This window comes from Phyllostomus discolor, chromosome 6, assembly GCF_004126475.2.
Source record: "Phyllostomus discolor isolate MPI-MPIP mPhyDis1 chromosome 6, mPhyDis1.pri.v3, whole genome shotgun sequence".
In the NCBI taxonomy this organism is placed as follows: domain Eukaryota; kingdom Metazoa; phylum Chordata; class Mammalia; order Chiroptera; family Phyllostomidae; genus Phyllostomus; species Phyllostomus discolor.
The window spans coordinates 95982076-96007717 of NC_040908.2; the positions used below are offsets into that span (position 1 = coordinate 95982076).

Below are 25642 nucleotides of genomic sequence, written 5' to 3' on the forward strand. Positions count from 1 at the left end.
CCTCCACCACCTCCACACTCAGTACCGCCCCCTCCGGCCAATCGGACAGCCCCGGCCACGCCTCCGGGGCGCTAGCCCGCTACCAATGAGCAACTAGAGCTAGGTTGGGAGCCGCGCCGGCCAATCACAGAGGCCTAGGATGCCTTGAATCTCCGGGCAAGTTAAGTTTATCTCGAAGGCTAAGAACTAAAGGGACAAGGCGGGTTAGTTAGGTAGTGGGATGGGAGGGAACACAGTTTGAGCTGCTCCGCCAATAGGAGGAAGAGGGTGTGTCGTATGCAAATTAACAGAGAAGCTCGGCCCTTCCCGAAGGCAAGCCACTCCCCCTCTATAGGTCCCTGCAGAAATGGTGAGAGGATGAGATTAATAGTTGGGAGCTAGAGCTCGCTGGTGGATCTAAAACTGAAGTAAATATTTCCTGATTTCTTGAGAAAGGTTGGGAAGGTGGCGGGGGGGCTGGGGGTGAGGAACTAAAATGTTCATACCGTCACATCAGTGGTTAGGCTTTCTCTCAGCCCAAATGTTAGCTTAGCTGTAAAGAAGACTGCAATCACGTAGGGCTTTGCGTCCAGGGAGCTCTGAGAACTTTACGCATCATTTATCGTGAGCCTCGTATTGCAAAAGACCAGTTACCTGAGGTTTGGGCGGAGAGTAGGGGATGTTTAAGGTATATTGACACCATTAATCGGGGGGGGGGGAGACACAAAACCTCTGGTGTCGCGGTTTCCTATCTGAAGCCCTTTTCACAGTCCTTTTAGTAATGCAAGTTCCTCTATTTGACTAGCACTAAAGGGCCAAAGAGACAGGTTTATTTTCTCACCCAAAAGTCCTTCCTGAGGCAGCTGGTCAGATACACGCAGAATACACAGCCCTGCTTGAAAAGGAATGTTCAGAGAACAAATTGCCTTTTAAAACTAGTGTGCTGGACTGGCCTCTTCCAAAGCTAAAAAATGGTGAGTCAGGATTTTTGCGTTCACGCTCTAGAGAGAGAAGGCAGACATAATTGGGGAAATCTCTGGCTGACAGAAATGGGAAGGAGACAAGACCGGAGCGAGCCGGGGGGGGCGGGGGGGGCGAGTGGCAGCTGCGAGGGAAGTGGTGCCTGTTCTCCTTAGGGGGCTAGGTTGGCAACGCACGTGCAGGTCGAAAGTGGGTTCCCGACGCGGGACGCCGGGAAACCAGCTCCCCAGTGAGAACAAAGGCAGGCACCGAACGAGAGCCTGATCGGTGCTTGGTCCTCACGGGTGTCCTCCAGGCTCCGTAGACGACTTGCTTCACCCACTGACACAGAGCTCCGTGCTCAGTGGAGCCCCAACTCCTGGCCGGGCCTTGGCTGTGACCACGGAGGACTGTGCATTATGACATCACCTGTTTACGCTTTTTAGAACACAATCAGTATTCTCGGCTTCGGTTTTAAAGGTCTCTAGTGTACGCAGATTTGTAAAGGCCTGCTGTTCGCAGAATGAATCTTAGATGATTTAAAACAACGGTATCACTGGTTTGCATTTTTTTCTTTTTAATTTAAAAAATTACCCCGGTTTACTTTGGGATTCAGTGTGGTGTTGTGATGCAAAATCAGAGTGGTACAGGGGGAGGAGCTAGCAAGTCTAGGATATCAAAGCTACCAAACTGGTTAAAACTGCCAATCTCATTTTTTTTCAACAGCTGCCTCTTCTTTATCCCTTTTAGAGATCACCAGGCATAAACCAAGTCTACTCGAGGAACAAAGGAAATTGAAATCTGCCAGCATTGGGTTTAAATATATTAAAATAGACTGGAAAACCCCCAAAGGGTCTAAGATACGGCAGTTGGATAAATGTGTTGATCCATTAAACTAGTCATAGCTGAAGGTCACTTAATGCTATGTAGACTAGAATATATAGCCTAGAATAGCAATGGTGTGGACAAGGTGCTTAAAATTCAGGTAGGAGAAACTGTAAAAGCAAGAAAGTTCAGCAAAGGGAGGAATTACCACGTACTCTTCAATGCAAAGAACCAAGAAATTAAGGAAGAAAGTTAGCAAGGCCCAGTTTTCCTAGAATTGAAACACATATGTGTCTTCAGTTAGTGGTAAATTTCTTGGACTATACTCCAAACTGGTTCTGTCTTGTAAAGCTGATTTTACGTGAATACGTTTTACAGGAAAGAAGAAATTGAAGGATGAAGTGAATTTTTGTGCAGAAGTTGAGATTTCTCAAATCGTATTTTAACTTCAAATTGTTTTCTCTTATTCTTCTCATAACATTTTCTTTTACTTAATAGATAAATCCTTTGACAATGAAGCCCTTTAAGTTCTTCGATAACTAAATACCCTAGAAAGAATGGCCAAGAGAGTTCATCTCTGTCCAATTAGATCCTCTAACAAAGGTTACTAAAGGGAAATTTTAAAGGAATATCTTAATTGATATATGAGTATGGTCAGTACACGTATGTGACCTAATGATGTTTCTCTCCACCAAACTCCCCCAAGTTTTTATAACACTAATTGTTTATTATGTCAGTTTATTGGCAGTTAACCATCTACTGCTTTGTGACACTTCTTATACTGAACTGTTCCATATGTGTTTATGTTTCATCCAAGATTTTCAATCAGGTAACTCACTCTCAATACACAGCAACAACCCTTTCTTCTGGTTCTCACACCCTCAGGCCTATCATACTTGTTCTCCATTCTCATGGTAATTTCCAGCTCTTGGACCCTTTTTTACTCTTCTATTCCTTACCTGGCCTTCCTTTCCCTAACTGGCCTGGATATCTACAAGAGAATGGGATTTAGAGAATAAGTGACTTGCAAATAAATCCTGGATCACACTTGTCAAACCAACTCAAAGAGTCTGGAGGCTTTGCTAGAAATAATTAATATTTATTCAAAGGTCTTAGGGTTTACAAACTGGAAACAACAACTAAACAATAGCCAGAGTTTTCCGAAGAAGAAAGAAAAGCTGAGAGTTCTTATATTAAAAAGTACATTCTTGAGAAGAATCAGTCCTGCAATCTTAGCCTCTGAATCGGTGCGAAATGGTAATCCTTTATAGTCATATAAAGGATTTCCACTTATATTGGTAATTATAAATGGTGGTTTAGATGATGGACATCAAGTGGTCTGGATACATGAACATTCTTTCCTTAGTCTTTCAGGAGATAATCGGAGGTTTATCTGAAAGTGTGATATATATCCAGGCATGATGCAGGACTGGAAAGTTCAAAAATGTTTTAAGTTCCCAGGCTTGTGAGAGCTAGAATAGAATTGTTTTCTCATACCTCAACCTACTTGATTTTAGTAATTTAGCAATTTGACTGTAGTACTCCCCTTTATTTCTTCACTCTACTCTTCATTTCCCCCATTTTGATCAGGATTTTTCTCTCAGGAAACATCACAGATCAAACAAGATTTTAAAGTCACTTGGTGTCAAGGTGGCAATGGCTTCCTTGGGTTTATCATGTCCCTTGGAGGGAGGATATGGTTAGAAACATGCTTGCTACATATGAATTTATAGTTAGCTCAATAGTTGTGTTAATTTTTAGATGGAAATATGAGGAAAGGATCAAATGAGATGTTACTATTACATATCAGTTTTGGAAACCAGCTCAGTCTTGAGAACAGGTCAGTTCAATTAAACAGTTGCCTCTCATTTCAGAAGTCAATAATGCAGATGGCTCAAAATAGGTCTAGTTTCAATAAACTTAGCCTTCTGTTTACATAGGAGCAGCATAAGTAATAATTAACCTTATAAGCTCTATTAAATCTGCTTTGCTGGAATTTCCACAAGGACTCTTCAGATTAAATTTTGAAAGCTCTCTTGAGGCCAGGGCAAAGATTTACCATCACACTCTGCCTGCAATACCTATAGAGTTGGATGAGTTCCTTTCTTCTCAATGCCCCCAAAAGTATCTTAAGATTCCTGCACCTGCCAGGAACTGACCTGCTTTACTCACCTGGTAAGGCTGCTGGGAATCTTGTAAGCAAGGTACCAGGTTTATATTTCCAAGGGTTTTATTGGCTTCCACAAGACAGGTGTAGTTCCTTAAAGCTGTCTGGTCATGTCTGAGTCTATACATGTCTTTTTCAAATATGACATTTCACTCAAAGCCTTGGTAATATAACCAATTTCTAATTATGTCCTCTTACAAGGAGAACAGATTCTTATTGAACTTATACAAATAACAATATTGCCATAAAAATATGAAGACTCCCAGTTTCTGAATTCTGGAGGTATTAAGTAGGGAGAAAAAGATAAATGTTTCAGTTCTGCTCACAAAGTATAGTATGTCAAATTGCTCAAGTCATAGGTAGTTTAAGAAAAAAGGTTTCCCCATATCTGGAAAACAGAAGATTAAAGAACCAGTTATATTTCAAACAAAAAGTCATAAAAATTATAATCACATCAGTTAATTCAGTCCCATGCTATTAATTCTTGTTGATCTTAGTCTTTTTGTTAACAGTTTTATAAATACAATTTTTCCATTAGTTCTCATGACCTTGCCTGATGATTAAGGGTGATAGGGTCAGTGATAATTCCAGGAAGTTTGCAAGGCTTTCCATCAAGGCTTGTGTGATTTTCTCAGTGAAGTGGGCGCCTCAAACACTAGGAATTGTGGAAGGTATACCCCAAGTGAGAAACACATTTTCCAATAATTTCTTTGCCACTGTGAGGGCATCAGCCTTGCAGCAGAGGAAGGCATCAAACCATCTGGAAAACATACATGCAGTAACAGTAACATACTGATCACCCACACTGAGTGGCAGTTGAATGAAGTCCAGCTTAAATGCACAATGCTGAATGAAAGAATGGGAAAACCCAAGATGGGATATGCCAGAGAGCTCAGTGGAACCAAGCAGTTGAGTTGGATTTACCATAGCTTTGACCATTCATTTAATTTACAGCCATTGTTTTCCCATCTTAGTTTCTCTGATTTAGGAACAGGCTGTTACCATGTTTCAAGGGCATCAAAATGGCAAAAGTCTGGCACTGAGGGGTCATTTTTGCAAAAGTAGAATAAATTTCATCCACATGTGCCAAAACCTTTATAGATTTTGTTCCTCTGTCCTTGCATGAAAGTTAGCTAGGGCATTTCCTTGATACTCAGGTTCAGTCCTTTCAGACTGAGCCTTAATTTTGACACAGACATCTTATGCCAGGACATATTAGACTTCCAGAAATTTCACATAAGTTCTGGAACATTTATAATATACACTATACAGATGCAATAGAAAAGATGGCTTAATGTTTATACAGTTGACAAAATAGAATCATGCTATTGTGAAATAATACTTAATGATCTATTTGACCAAAGTAACAATAAAAGATTTTAAAGATAAATACAGAATGTTAGCTTTTACCATTGAGAAGATTAAGTTTTCTTAACTAATCAAAGACCTGATTAAGGTAACATAAAACACAGAAAACTATTTTGATAAAACATAGAAATTTTGCTTTCTTGGCAGAAAAGTTTTTACAATGTTATCAGGAGCAGACCAATAGGTCAAGAAAACTTTATCCTTTTAGCAGGTGGAAGAATATTACTTTAGTATACTATTGATATTACAGCTTATTTTTAAAAAATACTTCTAACAAATTCAGTTTTATCTAGCTTGATTACACATTAAATTTCTTCCCAAGAACTATTTTTTTAAATCTTCTAAACTTTCCTTGTACCTCTTAGTTTGTCTCTTCTTACTCATTCATACAAAAGCAATTTGTCTTAGAACAAACCATTTTCTTTTACTTTTTTCAAAAATGAACTTTATACCTTCTACTGGAAATACATTTTTTTTATATTAGTATTCCTAAACTTTAGAAACTTTAACTCTAAACTATAACTAAAAAGTAAGCAATTAGTATTCTCTAGGATGGCCAATTTATGAATATATTTCATAGCCTTTACAAAAAAAGTTTACTGGCAAATATATTTCTTAATTTTCAGAAACATATGCTTCCTCAACAAAACACAAAACATAATCAACAGATCCAAATTTATCATACAGTTTTTCTGTAATAAGAAGTTGATAGCAGAAAAACATAGATTTACTTAACACAATAATTAATGTTTCAGTATTTCATCTTATTTGGAAGTGATCTTGATATTGAATAAATTTATTATTTAACTTAACTGGGCAAAATTCTAAAGTTCCAAGTTATTAAAAGATTTGGGGAAACTATTTTAAGTATATATACCAGATAATTTTTGTTTAGATTAACCATGAAAACTCCATGAGATATCAGACAATAATAGTAATTGACTAGTTATTATCACAGGCTACATTCCTGCTGACAAATTTTGTAACAGAGATAATATGAACTTCTTCTGTAATCGCAGGTAAAATTAAAATATACTTAATTCCGATAACTCTAAAGACATTCTTATTTAACCAAACCAAGCTCAGACCAGTTTTACTATGAAACATTTTCTCAGATTAAGTGATTCTGAAAAGCATGTAGGTTGGTTTATATTATATTCTGAGAATTTATATACAAGGACTTAGTCCCTTTAAGCCGATTAAATAGCTTTACAAATTAGCGCTATCATCTGAAAGTAGAAAGTATCACACAATACACATGAACACACAAACATGTAAGCTGATTTGTTTTTTTTAATTTTTATTTTTTTATTAGATTTATTGGGGTGACACTGGTTAGCAAAATTATACAGGCTTCAGATGCACAATTCTACAACACATCTTCTGTACACTGTGTTGTGTGTTCACTACCCCAAGTCCAGTCTCCGCCCATCACCATTTATCTCCCCATACCCTTCTCCACCTCCCTTCCCATAGATTTTTTTTTTAATTTCAGCCATGAGATAGGCACAACAAGGAAAAACTCACCAATTTGTAACAGTTAAGTTTATTCATTCAGATGGTTAGAGCTTTTTCTTATTAATATTTATGGCGAAGGCAATTAAGATTTGCATTTGCCCTTGACAAGTAGTCTTGGAGACAGATCAGCAGTTTGTGGTGTAAAAAACCCTTGTTTTCTATTTGTTTTTCCATCAAGATGAGGAATTGAGGATGGTAAGGATAGATGGGCTTTGAGCTGCTTCTGGAGTTGCATTACTGGTTTCACAAAGATCTGTAAGATTATGACACTTGCTCTTAACTCCTGCAAAGCATTGGATTGTAACTTCACAACCATCCAGTTTTGGGATCTAGTCATCCAACTACATCCTCCTAATTTGCTTCTTTACCTCTGGGTGCATTGTTTTATTTTAGCTTAAGGGAGGAGATTTTTTTAAAAGAATTCCTATTAGACTTTGAATTTTCATTTTCTAATTTTGCCAAACTTTTGATCATAGAGATATTAAATTTTTTGAAATACTAGATTTCAGGAGGAAAGCATAGTAAGACATTTTAAAGCACCTACTCAGATGACCAAAGTTTCTTTTTGAGTTCTTTTAGAACTATTTGAAAAGTCAATTTGTCTTTTAGAATATGTGCATGTTAATGAAAGAATGCATTCTGTTGTCCCCAAGAGGTATGGAATTCTCTCTAAGGAGGGCCCTTGAGGTGTAGACTTAAAGGTTTCCCTGAATGGCCATTAGAGTTTTAAATTATTTTGGCTAAGTTGGTCCATGTTATTAAAAAGGCACAAGAGAAGGGACAAAAAATGTTTGTGTATATAACTAATTAAAGTTCCCAACTATAGGGTGAAGATCTTATGCTAAAGATAAGTTTCCCTGAAAGATGTCATGGCTAGACAAAAACACAGAAGAGCAGTCAAGGCTGTTTTTGAATCATTAAATTTCTTAGAAGTCTGTAAGTACCAATAGAAAAATGTTTCTCATTCAGCTGTTTCACATTTCTAAGATTCTCTAATTGTGCACATAACTATACTCATTTTGGAATCTCAAAAAATCCCCAGAATGGTTGCTGTAATTTCAAATTGTCATTCATATCAGAAGTCCATCTAGAAATACTTAGAAGATGGACCATAAATCCAGTTGGCATTCCAGAATGGGGTTGCCCCTCCATAACAGACTTAGAAATAGGGCACCCCATTGCAAAAGCCAGTATCAGAGGACCCAAGAACAAAGCTCTGAATCTCAGTGAAGCAGAGAGGTTGGAACTGAGAGAACTCATCATTGAAATCCCAGAGCCACTGGGGAGACAACAGAGCAGAAAGGGCTCAAGCAGTTACCTTACTCCAGTCTAATGAACTGAAGCAGAGCATTCTTTAAATTCCATGACACCAATACCATATATGTAAAAATAACTGAGAAAGTGTCTGGAGGCCTTGCTAGAAATAAATGGTAAAGATTTATTAAAGGGTCTTAGGGTTTACAAACTGGAAACACAGCAAGGTAATGCCCATAGTTTTCCAACAAAGAAGAAAAGCTGAGGGTTTTTTATAAGTGAAAAATACATTCTCAAGAAGAATCAGTCCTGCAATCTTAGCCTGGTCCAAAATGGTAATCTTCTAGAGGGCTGGTGGTCTAGATATATGAACATTCTTTCCTTAGTCCTTCAGGAAGTATCAGATGATTATCTGAAGCTTTGATGTATATCCAGGCATTGACACAGCACTGGACAATTCAAAAGTAAGTTCCCAGGCCAGTTAGAACAAGAACAAAATTGTTTCCTCATACCTCCACCTACTTGATTTTAATAATTCAGTGACTTGGCCATAGTGACTCCATTTGATTTTTTCACTCTATTCTATTCCTCATACTGTTAAGAGAGAAGGAAACAAAAGTCAATTCTCTTGATTTCACACAGAGCAAAGGGAATCTCCACCCCCTCTTGTTGTCTGCTATGCCTAAACAAGAAAGAACTTTACAAATGTGAAATATGGGTGTAAATTGCAACCAATGTTGAGAACTATTTTAAATATTTTATTACAAGCTTAGGATAATATTTCAGTAAACAGTTTCCATCATATTTTTTAATCTGTTTTACTTGTCTTGAAATAGTCTTAAAAATTTTTTCTTACATGTAGCACATAAAATCACATGGCTTGGATGTACCATAACTTACTTAACCACTGAACATGTAGGTTGCCTCCAGTTTTTTATGGTTATAAATAATGCTTTGACAAGCTTCCTCATACATAAGTTTCTGGCAGCATCTCTGATTCCTAAGCATGGAATTTCTAATTGAGAGGCTATGAACATGTTTTAAAGCTCTTGATATAATTTGCTAAAATATTTCATAGAAAGGTTTAGCCAATTTGCATTTATCTCACAATGAATAAGAACACCCAGGGAACATTTGAGAGCACAAATTTGATCTGTCATTCTCCTACATAAGGCCCAACAACAGTCCATTTACCTGTTCTAATGTCTTCTGCCTGGTGATTTCTTCTCCTGTTGAAAGATCTGGAAGAGTCAAGCACTTGTCAAATTGTCCATGGTAGCTCTCTCAGACCTCTTCTTTAGCATCAAGTTCAGTATTGAAATGATTGCTTTAAATTCTATTTTTTTTCCTCAGACTGTGAACCCCTTGAGGACAGGGTAAAAGTTACATGCATTCTGTATTCTCAACTCTTAATTCAACCCACAGAGAAATGCTTAAAAAGCCTTGGAGAAAATAATGAGTTTTTTGCTCTTTCCTAAGTACACCACACATTGTCCTCTCCTACAGCATCTCTTTTGAATCTCTAATAATAGCTAAAGGATCTTATAAAAGGGCTCCAATATTTGTGAGTTGAATGTTTGTGGAGCAGAGAGATTGGATTTATGTTATTTTCTGTCACCAATTCCTTCTCTGACATTGAATGCAAAAAATTGTTATCGTTTAGGCTTGCTATGTAATATGAAAGGTTCTTGCCACAAACCAAGGGTTGGGGGCAAATTTTTATGTTCAGCGCTTTTGAAAGAAGTTATCCTGTTAATAACAGCTTTGACTTTTGGACTTGTAATTGTTTACTTCTCCGGATATCTTCATTCTACTGGCCTAAGAACTGGGCCCCTTTATAGTTCCTAAATAAGGATTCAATTGAAAAAAATCAATTACTAAAGATATTTTTTAAATTCCATATCTTGAGACAATAGGTCATTTTCTAACATTTTGCCTCCTCAGACTTCTTTTTCTGCCTCCGGGGGCACTCAAAGCATTGCACAGCAGGCAAAGTGCTACGTTATTTACAAATTTACAAATACTGTTATTTGTTTTGTGCACAAAGGAATTTGCACTTCACACAATTGTAAATTGGCTGTTCCCTCTGAGCTGTTAATTAGAATCCTGCTATTATTTTTCCTAGCACCCAATACCAACATTTCTCCAGAGAAATGAAGAGGATCTGATTGAAGAGGGCCACTGCTTTGGTGCCCATTCCCACACTATCCCCTTAATCACTTACCTCCACCAAAAAAAATTATTATTACCAAAGCCCATTTTTCAAATAACAAATAATCCACCAAGCTCCAAGTTTCTGTCAGTCTTCTCTTTTAACTTCTCATTTCAGAGCTTCCTACGTTTAACCCCATATTAGGCAGACTATGAATGACAGGCCTACAGATGTGGGGTTTGTTGTTGTTTGGCCAACGCAATGTTAGCCTGAAAATGCTTTAAAAAATCGAATTACTTTAAAATATTTACAAGTTAGGAGATTTTTTTTAATATAAAAGGTTTTATTATTTTTTTTATTTTAATTGTTCAAGTACAGTTTTCTGCCCTTTAGCCCCACCCCAGCCCACCCCCCACCCCCAGACAAGTTAGGAGATTTTACACCAACAGCCTAGGTTTCTAATTTTTCTTGAAAAATTGTGAGATCTGGTGGATTTCACAGTGGATTCATACTGCCACATGGCAACCATCTATTGGGGCCTAGTACCTGCTATTTGAGTTTGGACAAGTACTTTCTAGTTTACCAAATTTTCTGTCATTCCCTGGGGGTTCTATTTTGCCACTTTATTTACATTATCTTCTTGACCTCTGTAGGGATTTTCTACCACTATAAACTTTCTCCAGCATCTAAATTACTGATCTGCTGATTGTTAACTTAACTTTAATATAGAATATGAATGAAAAATAAACTTGTAATCTCTAGGCTACAGCAAAAGTTGAAGACAGGGGTCAGATGCAAGGAATATGATGACGTACAGAGCCAGACACCCTGACACATACATGTCTGTGTGTATGTGTGCACAATACTGCCTAAAAAAGGAACTACTATGTTCTCTATGCTGCTAGCCCCACTCCTTATTCTAATTCTGTCCACAGTTCCATTCTAATTTTATTTCTAAGACAAAGGGACCACGAGGGGTGTGGCAATAGTGGAAGGACATTGAGGGTGTTACCAGTGATGGGCATTATCATGTAGACACAAAGAGCCCTGACTTTGCAGTCAGACATGGATTTGAGTACTGACTACCATTTGCCAGATATGTGATCTCAGGTAATTGAATTTCCCTACACTTTTATTTTCTCGTCTGTAAAATGGAGTGATAGTGCTACCTATCTTAAAGGGTGATTATAAAAATCAAATAAGATAATATACTATAGTTCTCAACGAAGTGACTAGAACATTATAAGCCCTCAAAAAATGTTTGCTGCTAGCCACCATGATACAAAGCATGTTACTCTTTCTGCATATTGTATGACCTTGGTCTACTTACTTAACTTTTCTCTGTATGAATTTTCATCATCTGAAAAATGAGAGTATAACATTAACTTAGTCACACTGTTGTTTAAATGAGTTACACAGAAAGCACTTTAAAACGATGCCTAGAATATAAGACATGCTATTTGTGTTTGGTATCATTAAATACTATGATCAGGAGGTTCTTTTATCTGCTTGCTTTTTTTCCCCAGTGGAAATCTTTGATTTTTGAGGTACTTCTCAAAAGTAAGATAATGTGGGGTAGTAGAAACATTAGTAGACAGAGTCAGGAAACCTAGGGATTAGCTCAGTACTGATGTGAACTATGTGATATTGAGCCTCAGTTTCCTTATCTGTTAAGTATGGAGATGATTAAGTCGTGGCTCAGGGCCAGATTCAAGTTGTAGGGGCATTGAAGCTTACAGAATATGAGGAAGACCTTCTTTAAGAAAAAATATAAAACTAGAGATGCATTATTAGTTTTGAAAGTGAATCCAATACTTATTTAAAATAAGCAGCCAAATCACAATAAATTATTAAAAATTGAAAGTACCATAAACACCACAAAAACCCAAATATGTTGTTTTAGTTTTTCAGTCCTAAAGTGAGAATTTCCTTTACTTAGAGAACTCTGCCTACCTCTTTGCTACTGACATAATAAATAAATATTCATAAATAAAACTTTCACTAACATGCATTAATTATCTGACAAAACCCTCTATTACATTTTCCCTATAGTTTTGGGGCTTTATAGTCTGATTTCTTCTCCATATGACAATGATGTTTGAAATATTACCTTCTGTGGAGAGAATAAAATGATTATTTGATCTTTCCCCAAGCATACACATCCAGTGCCGAGTGCCCCAGGACACATACATATTATGGAACAGCCTCTAGCCCCACATCTTTGTGGCAGGATACTGGTGAATTGGCCTGGTGGGCAGTGGACATATTCCTAGAATCCATTCTGGCTTTTGGGACAACTTGAAATAAAAACCACACACTGAAATAACTGATTTTATATATATATATAAAATCACCAAACTCAAGCTAAAAGTATCTTCATCTTAACTTTCCCATAGCTTTCCCCATTTATCCAGCATGAAAGAGTTTAAGAAAGGTGAATTGGAGGGCAAAGAAACTGTGGTCTTTACCAATAATGGTTAAAATAACTTACTTTTGAAATTTAATAAAAAATATGACCATTTTGAACACATTGCTCAGGCCTTGGAAGGCACCAATGCTAGTGATGGACTCTAAACTTCATTAAATTTGTGGTCATCCTATGTGTGTGTAGAGAATTGCAAAGATCTTTCAAATTTTTAAATTTTGTGAATTTGCTTTGTTTTAATATTTTTATGAGAATCTAGCATGAGTAGGATGTAGGGGAAGTAGAATATCTTCAAGTAGGCAGGGATAAGAAAAAGCCCCTGTACTCTCAAAATTCCCCAAAGTTGTGTTGGTTTTCCTTTGTTCCTTCAGGGATCACTTATCCCATTTATCTCCTTGATAGTTCAAACCCACTCTCCCAAATTCTCAATATCCTCCTTTTTGAGATAAGGAAACTGAGATGGAAATACTTCATGTATGTGAAAGGAAAGAAAGATCATGTGCTGGCTGTCTAGGTGTTCAAAGGAAAGTGGATGAATAACATAAAATATCCATGTGAGAGTAAGAGAGCTGGGGAGTAGGATCTAGCTAAGGGAGTAAAGAGGAGTTATAGTTTGTAGACTCAGAATTTAGATGGAATAGTGTTCTATCGGGAGGAAATAGAACACTATTATGTTGCAGGAAATCAACACAGGACTGAAGTGAGATTGAAGGGGCCCTTAGAACAGTCTCCTTCAACTTTCAAATCCTTTGAATGTGACTATGGTGCATACAGACTTAGAGAACCTTCATAAACATACCTTATTCACCTGAGTATTTCAAGTAGCTGGAACCTAAGAGGTGCTCAAAAGCTTGTTGGATGAAATGATTGGATGTATTAAAGTTTGTTAACTAAAAATTAAGTGAACACATTATTTTTGCCAATGAAGGTTCCCAAATTGTCTTAGAATTGTAAAAATATTTTCATGCACATGTAAAATGTGCCTTGTTAGTAAGAAGGAACTTTCAGCACTTAACTAACGTGCATGACAATAACAAAGACAGCAATTTCAAAGATAAAATGTTGGCTTGGAACAATTCATTCCTACATGAATTGCAACCTTGGAATCACAACAGCAATTTGTGAGATTCTGGAAGGCTGCAAATTTGGAAGAATATGCTTTGAAATATATACTGTCCAGATATTCTTTTATTGATTCATTTATTTATTGGACACTTACCAAGTAGTGAGTCCTGGTGACAAAAATAACAAAAGACAGTTTATAATCTAATACTGAGACTGAGGTATAATCTCTGCATTGGTAGTAGCTAAATGAAAAATGGAGACTAGAGGGTAAAAAGGATCATTAGCAAAGAGCTCAGATCTTTTGAGCATTTATTGCCTATAACCGAGTGCCTCTTTGTAGTAGTGAGGAATCCTTGATGCAGAATGTTTGCTGTATATCAATGCAATTTACAAGTCAACAGGAAGAAGGATTAACCCATAAAAATATTAGAGAATAATACAGAGAGTATATGATAAAATCACCTACTAATTCCATGTTCATTACTTAATCATTCTTGCATTCATGCATTCATTGACTCAGCATATCTTTGTGGAGTACATAGCATGTGCCACTTGGTTAGTCATGGAGACAAAGTGATGGGCTGAGAGTCAGGGTCTTACAGAACTTATAACCTAGCACAGAAGATGGGCTTTAAACCAATAATGCTAACATGTAGGGAAAACACAGGGAGGGAATATACAGTAGGGAAATCTAGCTCAGTCTAGGCTTCTCTAAGGAAGTGAAATATAAACCTAAATGGGCTATCCCCTAGTTTCAGACAGTGACTTCCACTTATTCCATTGACTAGGTCCTTTCCATTTGCAACTCCCAGTGTTTCAATTCCCCCTTTAAATATAGTTCATGCCCCAGTTATGAAATTCCTAGGAATCCTGGCTTTTTATGTTACAATAGATACACTTTTATGCTGGAAACAATCCCTCCTTTCTTTTCTAAACGGTACTATCCACCAGCATTTTTAAAGAATATTAAAAGTACTTCCTGGTTAAAGAATATCACTTAACATCATTATTTCACTGTTCCCAATCTCCCTTAGTTCACTGCTCTGCTAGTCCCACTTGTGTATGTGTAAGTACCATTTATAATGTGTACACTTATATTATCTCTCTTAAGACTAAATTATTTGAAGATAACCCTCATATCTGTATATTCTCTAATTCTTGTAAAACCCACGATAATAATATCATAATCATAATAGGTGTACTAACAGAAGCAACTACTGCCATATCCTGAGTGCTTGCCATGTGCCAGTCATTTTGCAATAATCTATATATATTATCTTGCCTAATATTTGTAAAACCCTATAAAGTGGTTATTATCATCTCCATTTTAAAAATGATTTATATGCATCACAAATTGGGTCAGATCATACATTTATTACAAAACAGAGCTGTGATTTGAGTCCAGATTTGCTTGATGCCAGTGTTTATACTGTTCTGCAGTCCTGCCTTGGCATGATATAGTAAGTCATTATTGTAAATATTCTTTGAACTCATTCTCTGTATTAGGTTACCAAACTGTGAGGTCCACAAGCATGCACCAAATATATATAAATAGGCACCTGTATTGTTTGCATTCTTATTGAAATAAATGTTATGGGGTTTGGCAAAGAAGTATCCATATTCCCTATTCTAATATTTTATTGTCCACAGACATGTTACTCTAAAATACAACAATTGAGTGATTCTAGGATGAGAAAAATATGTTTGTTGGTACTCTAAGTTGAAGTTTCAAATGTTTTGATATGTAAACCTAAAGATTGCTAGGCACTTGGTTAGTGATAATGTGGTAGATGTAATGGAGATAAAGTTGGTAAAATTAAGGAAAAGTGGAGAGGAAAGAAGGTGCTGCTGCTACTCTCACGTGCTGTATCAAGGGTCATCCAGATCTATTGTGATTAGCTGAGATGAGCTCCTCTGAGAAAGAAGCAGGGCCGGCAGGCGTTCCTCAGTTGGCTGGGCATCCTCTCATGCAAACCGAAAGTCTGAGGAAGGCAGCCAGTCGATGTTTCTCTCTCACATCAATGTTTCTCTCCCTCTCTTCCTCCCTCACTTCCCCTCTCTCTAAAATCAAAAGTAAAAACAAAAAAAATAATTTAAAAAAGAAGGGAAGATGAACAAACTGGTTTCCACATAACCTACCAGCAACCTAGATATATTTATCTCAGTGTGTCCCATCCATACTTCTCCTCTAAAGAGATCTTTCTACTTGTGGCCTCATTCCAAATAATCAGACTCTATGCTGTGTGTTTGCCCTTGTTTCAGATGAGTGGATCAAGGTGTAGACACTTGACTTTGAAGATGGTTATTCTAGAACCTGGCCAGCCATCTGTATGAACTACTTAAAATGTAACTTAAAATGATAATCTGGGCTAATCAGATGCCTTTCCTGGAAACTTGGCAGTGGGAAACTAACACACTAAGCCAGTTGGCAGCAAACTCAGATTGTGAGAGGATGCCATGAACCATATGCAAGCTAAAACTATGAAGGAACAGAGCAGATAGAGAAGAAAGGTGGAGGAAGCTGCTGGGGAAAGGAGAAGGGGGCTTGCACAGAAAAAAAGCAGACACTATGACACTGGTATTTAGAGCTGCCTTCAACCTGGGTGGGTTTCCAGTTCCAGTCCTTGCTGTGCATTCTTGTAACCACTCCCTCCCCCTCCCCCAATCTAATCTTCTCTCACTGCTAATTTTGTGAAGTAACTTGAGTGTGCCTCTGTTTCTTTTGACCAAAAGAGACAGACTGAAGCAATCTTCATTTCCGTAGCAAGCACTTACAAATATATCAGTCTTAGTTCTCATTAGTTAATGGATGTGAAAGTCAGACATTCTAAAAGAAAAAACTAGAACTCACTGGACCAGAAAAATACCATTTTAGTTTTTGTTCATAAAAAATTTTACAGCCCATGTTTCATTAAGAAACTCTGCTCTGCAAAAAGCTCAAATGTTTTAGAAGTTCTGTATTCTCGGTTGGAGAGTGGAGATTGGTAATCTATTACCCAAACTGCTTCTTCTCTCCAGGTTTAATGTCAAAGCAATTCAAAAGTGTTTACACTAGCAACTGCCTCTGAAGAAAACTCTAGAGACAAAACTTTGTCCCATTCTATTTTTTATCCTTCATTCAAACTTAATACCTGCTGGCCCAGTTTAATGATTTTCTAGGGTTTTAGAACCAAAAGTATTTTCCTTTTTTACACTTTTTAAAAAAGACTTTATTTATTTATTTATTTTTAGAGAGAGGAGAGGAGAGGGAGATAGGGAGAGAAACATCAGTGTGTGGTTGCTTCTCATGAGCCCCCAAATGGGGACCTGACCCGGAACCGAGGTATGTGCTCTGACTGGGAATTGAATCTGTGACCCTTTGATTCACAGGCCCATGTTCAATCCACTGAGCTACGCCATCCAGGGCCAAAAATATTTTCTAAAACATAAACAGATCAAAATTAAGCTTCCTTAAAAGTTTCCAAGAACCAAGTAGTCAAAAAATGATAGGGTGAATGAGGGCACCCATGTCGTTTGCAAGTGAAAGATCACTATGGGGGTCTTTATGGGATATTAAGGGGACCAGGCATATATGAGGAAGTCATTTTGTTTTAGAAATATAAATGTGCATAAAAGTTTAATCTGACTTATCAGATCTGAAATGTGCCTAAACAACTGATCTGCTTCTGTAGAGCCAGTCACTAGCCAGGGAGGAACTCATCGCAGCTAACTAACCATTATAGATCTTGACTTTGTTGATTTCCGTTCACTTCTGTGCCTCTCATGCCTTGTCTCTGCAGGAACACTGGTCTTTCTTCCCTTTGTAAGTCATGTTCTCTCTGTGTCTGTCTGTCTGTCTGTCTGTCTGTCTCTCCCTCTCTCTCTCCCTCCCTCACTTACCCATTTATATCGGGCTTATTCTGAGCTTAGCAACCCTTGAACCTGTTATCTATCTTATAGGTAAAATAGTTCCTAGGATTTGCTACAAGGTTGAAAAATAAAGGGGTATTTCACCTTACCAGTGAGGATCATCTTTGGCAGATCTTTGAAAACTTTGTGGTCGAGGAAGAAAAACAAATGGTGCTTCTCTTTGGGTGATACTAGAAAGGTTGAGGTTGCGCTGGACTTGCTGTTGATGATATAACTCTACTGTTATTTCTGTATATATATGACCTGCCACTTTGCATTTTCTGTTTCTCTGAGAAAATATGAACATGTAGAGATTCACATGTTTAGGGGGAACTAGAACTGAACACCAGAAGCAAATGGAAATGTTTTATACAAGTTGTTACTTTAGTTGAAATGTATTTCCTAAGAGTTCTTTCTGTAAGGGTGAACTTGAAAACCTGTTTTCTATGGTGATATTGCTTAATCTAGTCATTGTTCAAAAAGCCTTTAAATTTCATTTTTTAGTACATACTTTATAGTTTTTTTTTAGGATTAAATGAAAGAGTAATATGTAAAGTGCTTAGAACAGTATCCCTCTTATGAGAATGCAATAAATGTTAGCTGTTACTATTAAGGTTTCTGCAAGGTTTCACACAGTAATAATATATTTTTTCAACAGCAATTGAAATTCACTTGAATTTTAATGTTTTGGGTTTCCTCATGCCATTTACCACTGTTGGTTTGATTTAAAAGAGGCCTCATGTACTCGATGTCGTGTATGCTTTATCATCAAGCATATTTATTGCATTTGTGTTTAAATGTACATTTTTGTCTTCTATTAGTCTATTCAATCACATTCTAGATAGACAACTCTGTGTCAAAGATACTGTTGAGTAATGAAGGACCTAAGTGCTTGGAGAAATTGAATGATAACAGGGAACCCCTCATTCTAATCTCTCTAGAGATGAAGAAAGGCATTCTCTAGAACATGGACTTAGACTTGAATGTAGTTGTGTGTGCACTATGCACATGCACACACACAAATATGAATATATACTTTTATGTATCCAGCTCACAAGAAATTCTTTTTTCTATGCTAGAGATAGCATAATCTCTAGTGTATAGATGCCATCATTCTGCAAGCTTTTAACTGAAGAATTGCAGTTTGCCAGTTAATAAAAAGGAAATAATATTTCCATTTAAGAGCTGAAATTCTGAGGTAGAGGGCCTTGGAATAGTTCCAGACCTTTGCTGACTAGCCAATAACTGACAACTCTAAGTTTTATTCTGCTAGAGGCGGCTACCTTCCATGATATAACAGAATCATGAAAGATAATATACCTGATCTGTTCTGCATGATTCAAGCAAGAACCTAACCATATTATAAATAGGTCTGGTTTTTAAAATATAGGTCTAGGCTAAGAGGGTCCTCTGGTTGGTGGATGGGCAGGTTGTATAAAGCATGGACCAAGCCACAGGTTCTGTCATCCTTGCCTTTTATGATTGCCTTCTGTTTATAGAAGCCTATTTGTGAGTCTTCCCTGGTCATCAGGCAAAATGCCTTATTTATTTCCTGGTTGTTTATAAAACCAAGGAGCCAGGCCACAGGATATTTATACTGTTGTCTATCAAAGCATTCACTGGGAGAGGAGATAAGCAATTCATCTGCCAAAAATATTGTGGCTTGCAAAGTAAGAATGCATGTGGAAAAGGTCATTGCATTACCAGTATATAAGTAAATGATTTTGCAATGTTGAGCAAATGATACAACTCATTTACATTGATTTAATATTCCACAGATGTCATGAGCATTATTTTTTGCTGTTTCACTATCATTCTTAGCCCACTGTGCAGTGATATCTCAGGTAAACAGGGGCTGAAGCAAAGTCTTGAGTTGGATCCTCCTGAGAGCATCAAGAAAAGTTTCTTTCCCTTTTCAAAGGACTAAGGAGTGTATTTAGCCATAAAAGATAAGGTTCTAGATGTGGAGGGTAACAGGAGGGGTAAGCTTTTTCTAGGTAGAAAAAGCAAAGAAGTACCTACTTAGGTGGGCTGGTGCCATAGCTGCTGCCTGAAGCAGATCTGAATGAAGACAAACAGTCTGTTCCCCTACATTGGTCAACAACCCGAGGAGGACAGAGACTTGAGCCCAAGCTGCCAGCTCTTGAGCCAGTTCAGCACTGCTTGAGTCTGTTCTCTTTGCCCTTTGCCTTCAAGGTTTCAGCAACATGACATTCTAGCCTTACTCTGGAGTGAGATCAGGTGAATTTCTCAGAGCCCATGGATCCCCATGGCATGTTAGCTATTCTGACTTTGTGTAGTTGAATCTGCCTCTGGGCTCCAGATTCAGTAAGATTATATGATTTCAGAACCTTTTATGCTTCTTGACTTTGGTCCTGTCACTTGCCTAATGTAATTCTGATTCCACTTTTCCATGTTCCAGACTCCCATCCCGTTTATCAGTCTGCTTCTTTTCTACATTATCAGCCCTACTCTCTGCTATCTTCTAACTATAACAAACTGCTAAAGCCACGGACCTTTGCTCTTCTGTTCTTATTCTCCTCCAAAGTCACCCAAAGTATCCTGGAAGCAAGGTAGAAGTGCTTAAAAAAATTTTTTTTGCAGGCGAAGTCTTATCTGTAACATGGCCTATTTGCCACTTGATGTAGTTCTTGCTCCTGCCAGGGGGACAGTATGGATAGGATTTTTCCCAAACCCAGCTATTGGCTGAGTCAGCTATTGCTTAAGGAAATGAAGGCAAATGTCCTTGAGGAAGGGTAATGGAGGCATTGATGACATTCAGATGGTGGGAAACTCCCTGTTCATGAACAGAATGTCAACCCCAGCCATATACTTCCAAAAGAAACGCTCATTTTCATCGCTAGACTGTCAGCCTCAAGAGGGCACACATCTCTGCCGGAGCCGCATTCATCCCCGCTCCCCACCTGTGTGCAACAGAGCCTGTCCCAGTGCAGGTGCTCGTTCAGTCTGTTTCCATTCCGACTGATGAAGTTATTACTCTAGTGCTGCATTTCAACAAGGCTCTTCTCCGCTGAACAGCACAGTATCAAACTGATGCTGCAGAATAGTTTTAATAAGCCAATTAAAAGATAAAAAATGATCATTGTATCTAGCATAGGGCTTTGATTGGACATGAGCTTCTGAGGGCTGTAAATATATCTTAGAGAACAGGATTAAGCAAAGTAAAAATATAGTTTTAAGGAATATCTTCAAAATGAAGGGTAGTTGATAAAGAGAAAATTTATTTTTAAATTATAGAAATGTTAAATTGATACAATTTCCTGTTTATCTGAAATGCCAACTGTTTTCTTAGGTGTTAATATGTTATTCCTAAAAAAACAGAGGAGAGACAGTTTAGATTAGATTAAAAATCCCTACCAAATCTACAAAGTTATAAGACTATGATTATAAATGATCAAAAACTGTAAATAAGTAAAACTGAGGACTTTATTCTCTCTTTTGGTAGTCTAGCCAGAGAACAAAAAATATTAAGCTGAAGTCTATGACTATACAGCCTTGTATCTTTGAATTCCCTAAAACAGTGCACAAAAATTTTGCATATGTGCATTTTTTTTCCTTGAGGAGCAAGGACCCAGAGTTTCCATTAAATTTCGAAGGTAATTTGAGACTTCAAAAACTTTATAAGCCAGTGGATGATAACATTTGAGATTGTCTTCTTAAAAAGTTTGACAGAAGACTTTCTAGTGTCAGGCATGTTGCTAAACATTTTACATATTACATCATTTAACCTCAGCTTCACAATATTGCTGATTTTCTCCAAGTCTTACAGCTGATAAATAGTGGAGCTGGGATACCAGCCCAAGCTGAACCGGAATGCCAATCTTTTATTCATTATGTAGAAGACTTTCATTGTCAGTAGATAGAACAGTTATCCAAAGCCATAGCCTTTTCAGTCTTAGCCATCATTTTCCCGGTAAGTCATCTTTTCTATTTATATAGTAACTGCTTCCTAAGCATCCTCAAGCCTTACCACACCAGGAAGCATTCTGCTGTGGAAACAGTCCTCTAAAGCACAGAAGCAACCCTCTCCTGACCATTCACCTCAGTTCTTTTCCATTGAACAACTAGGCTGCAATCAGTGTAATTTTGTTTTCACTGTCTATTTTAGACTCAAGTCTGGCCACATGGCACAAATGGACAAGCCATACATTTGGAGAGGCTCCAAGAAATCCATCCTAAGCACTGAATGGTCCTGGCCCTGTTCCAAAATTGTACTAATCTTCCACAAATTGTGATTTCAGACACGTTTATACCTTCACCCCCAGGATAATGGAAATCAAAAAAGAGACAGAAATTAAAACGTCAGACCAGCTGGGGCCACGATGTGGGCCAGCAATTACAATGAAACTCATTGCCTCTCAGAGCACCTGAGTGTAGCACATCTGTGCTTTTGGCAGAAGGGATAACAAAATAATCCAGAGCAGTTTTGTGCGTGTTCCTTAGCTCAGTGTAAATACAGTGTGCTACTTGACAATAGAAGCTAAACTTTTAATGAGCAACAGGAAAATTTAAACAAAGAACAGGTGAACAGCATAGATTAGAATTCTGGTAAGCTTTGTAACTCAGTGACCACTGCCATCCTTCAAGACTGAAAGAACCTGATATATGTGACGGAGGCTGAAGAAAAAAGTAACAGAAAGCACTGTTGCTCTCTGCCTAAGGAAAGTGTATCACCCAAAGCCTTTCACCTGCTGCAGATTCTGAAGGACGAGTAGTATGCCATGTCCCTGCAGATAGAGAAAAGAATGTCCCCAGCAAAGATGACCCCTGAGAGGTCATACACTCTGTGGGATCATGATAGCTCAAACCATGAACCTGAAAAAAATAAGGGCCAAAAACTGAGGGCCAAAGTCAGAAGTATAGGTGACATAAGGGATCAAATGGTGTGGGAATCAAGACACTGCCAATCTCCTCACTTTCTCTTTTCTTATTCTTTACAGACCCAGCCACTGATAGAAGCCACTCATTTCACCTGAAGTAATCTGTTGGTTTCTGTGCTCTGAAGGTGCTGATTTCAGTGCCTGTGATGTTACATCTGTGAGTCATTGCTGTGCTTGAAACTGAGTGCTCCAAGGAAGTGGATACCTTTTCTTCTGGTAGGCCACGCAACATTGAGATTGCATCAGCAAAAACATCCTCTCTGCTAGTCAGCATCATAATTCAGAGAGGCAGCTGGTCAAGTGGGCAAAGAAAACTGATGGTCATGAAGGAGCTCGATTGAACTGTTGCTTTATCTTTTTATATCTCGATACAACAATATGGAGATAGGTCATTTTCTTATAATACTTGCCACCTGCTTTGCCATTGTTGTTTTACTTGGCTACCTTCTCCAAGCGATTATAGGCTTCATAAGGACAGTTTTCCTCATTATTGTATCATCAATTCAATAAAAAAATCTTTAAGAAATGAATAGAGGAAGTCAATGCTGAACAGTCCTCTGGTCAGTGTTATAGAAATAATGAATTCTCATCAGGTTAATAAAATGTGGGTTGAATTGCTGAGGAAATTTTAATAACCAGTGGTTTCACCTGAATTTATATCACATGTAAATGTAATACTGAATGTAGTTATACATCCTAGAATAAGAATAAATGCTCAGGCCTTGATAGCTAACTGCTGATTTTTTCCTCTGGCTCTTGTTTTTCCTTTGGGTACCTCTTAGCTAGTTTTAAGCTGGGAAATTGCCCCACCCACTCCTTCCTTCTCTCACCCTGTCCTTGTCCTCCTCCGCCTGGTGCAGCAGGTGTAGTGTTGGTATGTGATTCTCTGTTCCAGCAGAGAATGGCCCTCCTGGGACCATGGGGCTTTGCACAGCCCCAGTTACAGTCAGTCCTGTAAGAGGGGAGCTGGAGCAAGAGGATGTCCTTTTTTTTTGCTTGGGAGAGATGTGAGCTCAGGCTGTGGAGTTCTCTATGGTGCAGCCAACACAGAGGAAGGTGGGTGGGGGTGGGTAGAAAAAGGGAAAGAGAGAGAGAAGGTCCTGATGAAACCATTAGAGGCAATAAGTCACCTACAACTTACTTTTTTTCCGTCAATTGCCACAAAAATAACTTGAACTGATCTAAAGACTGTGCTGTGTGACTCAGTTTTTGTATTTGTAAAAGAAAAAGAACATTTAAAATGCTTCCCAGATAAGATCAAATTAAAGGACTTCATCATCACAAAGCCCTGATTATATGAAATGTTAAAAGGATTTATCTAAGAAAAAGAAGATAAAAAATATGAACAGTAAAATGACAGCAAACTCACAACTACCAATAACCAAGCCTAAACAAACACAAAAACAAAAACAAACTAAACAAACACCTAGAATAGGAACAGGATCACAGAAATGGAGATCACAAGGAGGGTTATCAGCAGGGAAGGAGGGTGGGGAATGGGGGAAAGGTACAGGGAGTAAGTAGCATAAATAGTAGGTAGAAAATAGACAGGGGGAGGTTAAGAATAGTATACGAAATGGAGAAGCCAAAGAACTTATATGTACGGCCCATGGACATAAACTGAGGAGGAGGGGGAGTGCGGGTGGGAGGGGGTGTGCAGGGCAGAGGGGAATAAAGGGGGAAAATGGAACAACTGTAATAGCACAATGAATAAAATAGATTAAAAAAATAAATAAATGGCTCCCAGGGAAGTGAAATTTGGTACATCCTGGTCTTGTTAGTATAATTGTCATTTTACTAGACTGAGATCTCTGCTTTAGATATTATTTGGAGCTTCTGGGGCTACAGATAACTCAGAATGCACATTATCTCATCTGACAGCTCCATACAAAGAAACCTAGTAGGACTCAATTGTTCATTCACTCAGTAAATATTCATTGAGCACCTACTCTGTACAGGAACATCTTTTCTCCAAGCTCCATTTCTAGACCATTTAAAAAAAAAACTGTTTCTCATATCATGGGGATTCTGGACCAGTGTTAGCATTCCTTTCTTAGAAGGGACTCCACTGTGTCAGAGCAATCCCTTAAAATGTGGCATCTAGAGTTGAGCAAGATAACATCCATTTATTAGTGTCACACATTCCTAAGTGCCAAGCATGTTCCAAGCATGAAGGTTAACAGGGATGAGGGAGACACAGTTTTGTGTTTTGAGGACTCGCTGCCCAAAAAGAGGAGGCTGCCCTGTAAATGAGTTAGTCCAGCACAGGGAGCTCCAGTGGAATCCAAATGAAGGAGTGACCCATTCTCCTTGGAGAGGAGAATCCTGGAAATGCTCCCTATATAAGGAGGTTGGTCAGGGTAGGAATGCAGACTTCTGAAAGACAAATGGAGCTGGGAGAGGGTATTCTAGGGAGAGTCAGCCACCTGAGCAAAAGCAGGGAGGAATGAAACAGCCAGTAAGCTCAAGACAATGAAAAGGCTTTGCTAGGGCAGGAGTGTGGGCTGTGAGATGTGGGTACAGAAGAGGTAGAGACCAGAAAAGTAGGCAGGGTGGAGCCTTGAATGCCATACTGAGAAACCTGGATATTCTTCTTACAAGGTGACAAGGAGTCTCTAAAGTCTTTAAAGAAGGGGGGACAATATGATTACATTACAGGTTTACATTGTAGAGAGACACTTTGAAGGTATAGGGCCCAGGGGCTGGACTTCTAGGACAGAGAGGCAGGAAAACCAGCTGGGAGACCAGGTCAGCTGGCTAAGAAATGCATAAAGATTCCATTAAAGCAAGAGCTGTGAGGATGGAAAGAAGGGGGTGTAAAGACAGAGAGGACACATGGACATGCTGTGTTGCAGGATGTGGCCACTCAAAGTGGGTCACAGAGCCAGTAGTATCGACGTCACCTGGGAGAAACACAGGGTCTCAGGTCCCAGCCCAGATCTACTGACTCAGAATCTGCGGGTTAACAAGATCAGTTAGAGAAACAGTAGCCTGGGTACTTGGGCTTCAGGGATGAAGACATAGGAAAGCTGAGGTCCCTCACAGAGTTCACACTCTAGCAAGGGACGCAGATTTGCAGCAACGCTTCCATGGTTAACAGTGAACAATGACTGTGATAAGCACTAGAAAGGAGACACACA

At 38.2% G+C, this 25642-nt stretch overlaps 1 long non-coding RNA gene across 1 annotated transcript; it reads left to right on the forward strand.

The window, feature by feature from the left end:
* The first annotated feature begins 501 nt into the window (after positions 1 to 501).
* Positions 502 to 23242, forward strand: LOC118501223. Its single transcript, XR_004903838.1, has 2 exons — positions 502 to 953; positions 22563 to 23242. It is a non-coding gene; the product is annotated as an uncharacterized LOC118501223 (long non-coding RNA).
* Positions 23243 to 25642: the final 2400 nt, after the last annotated feature.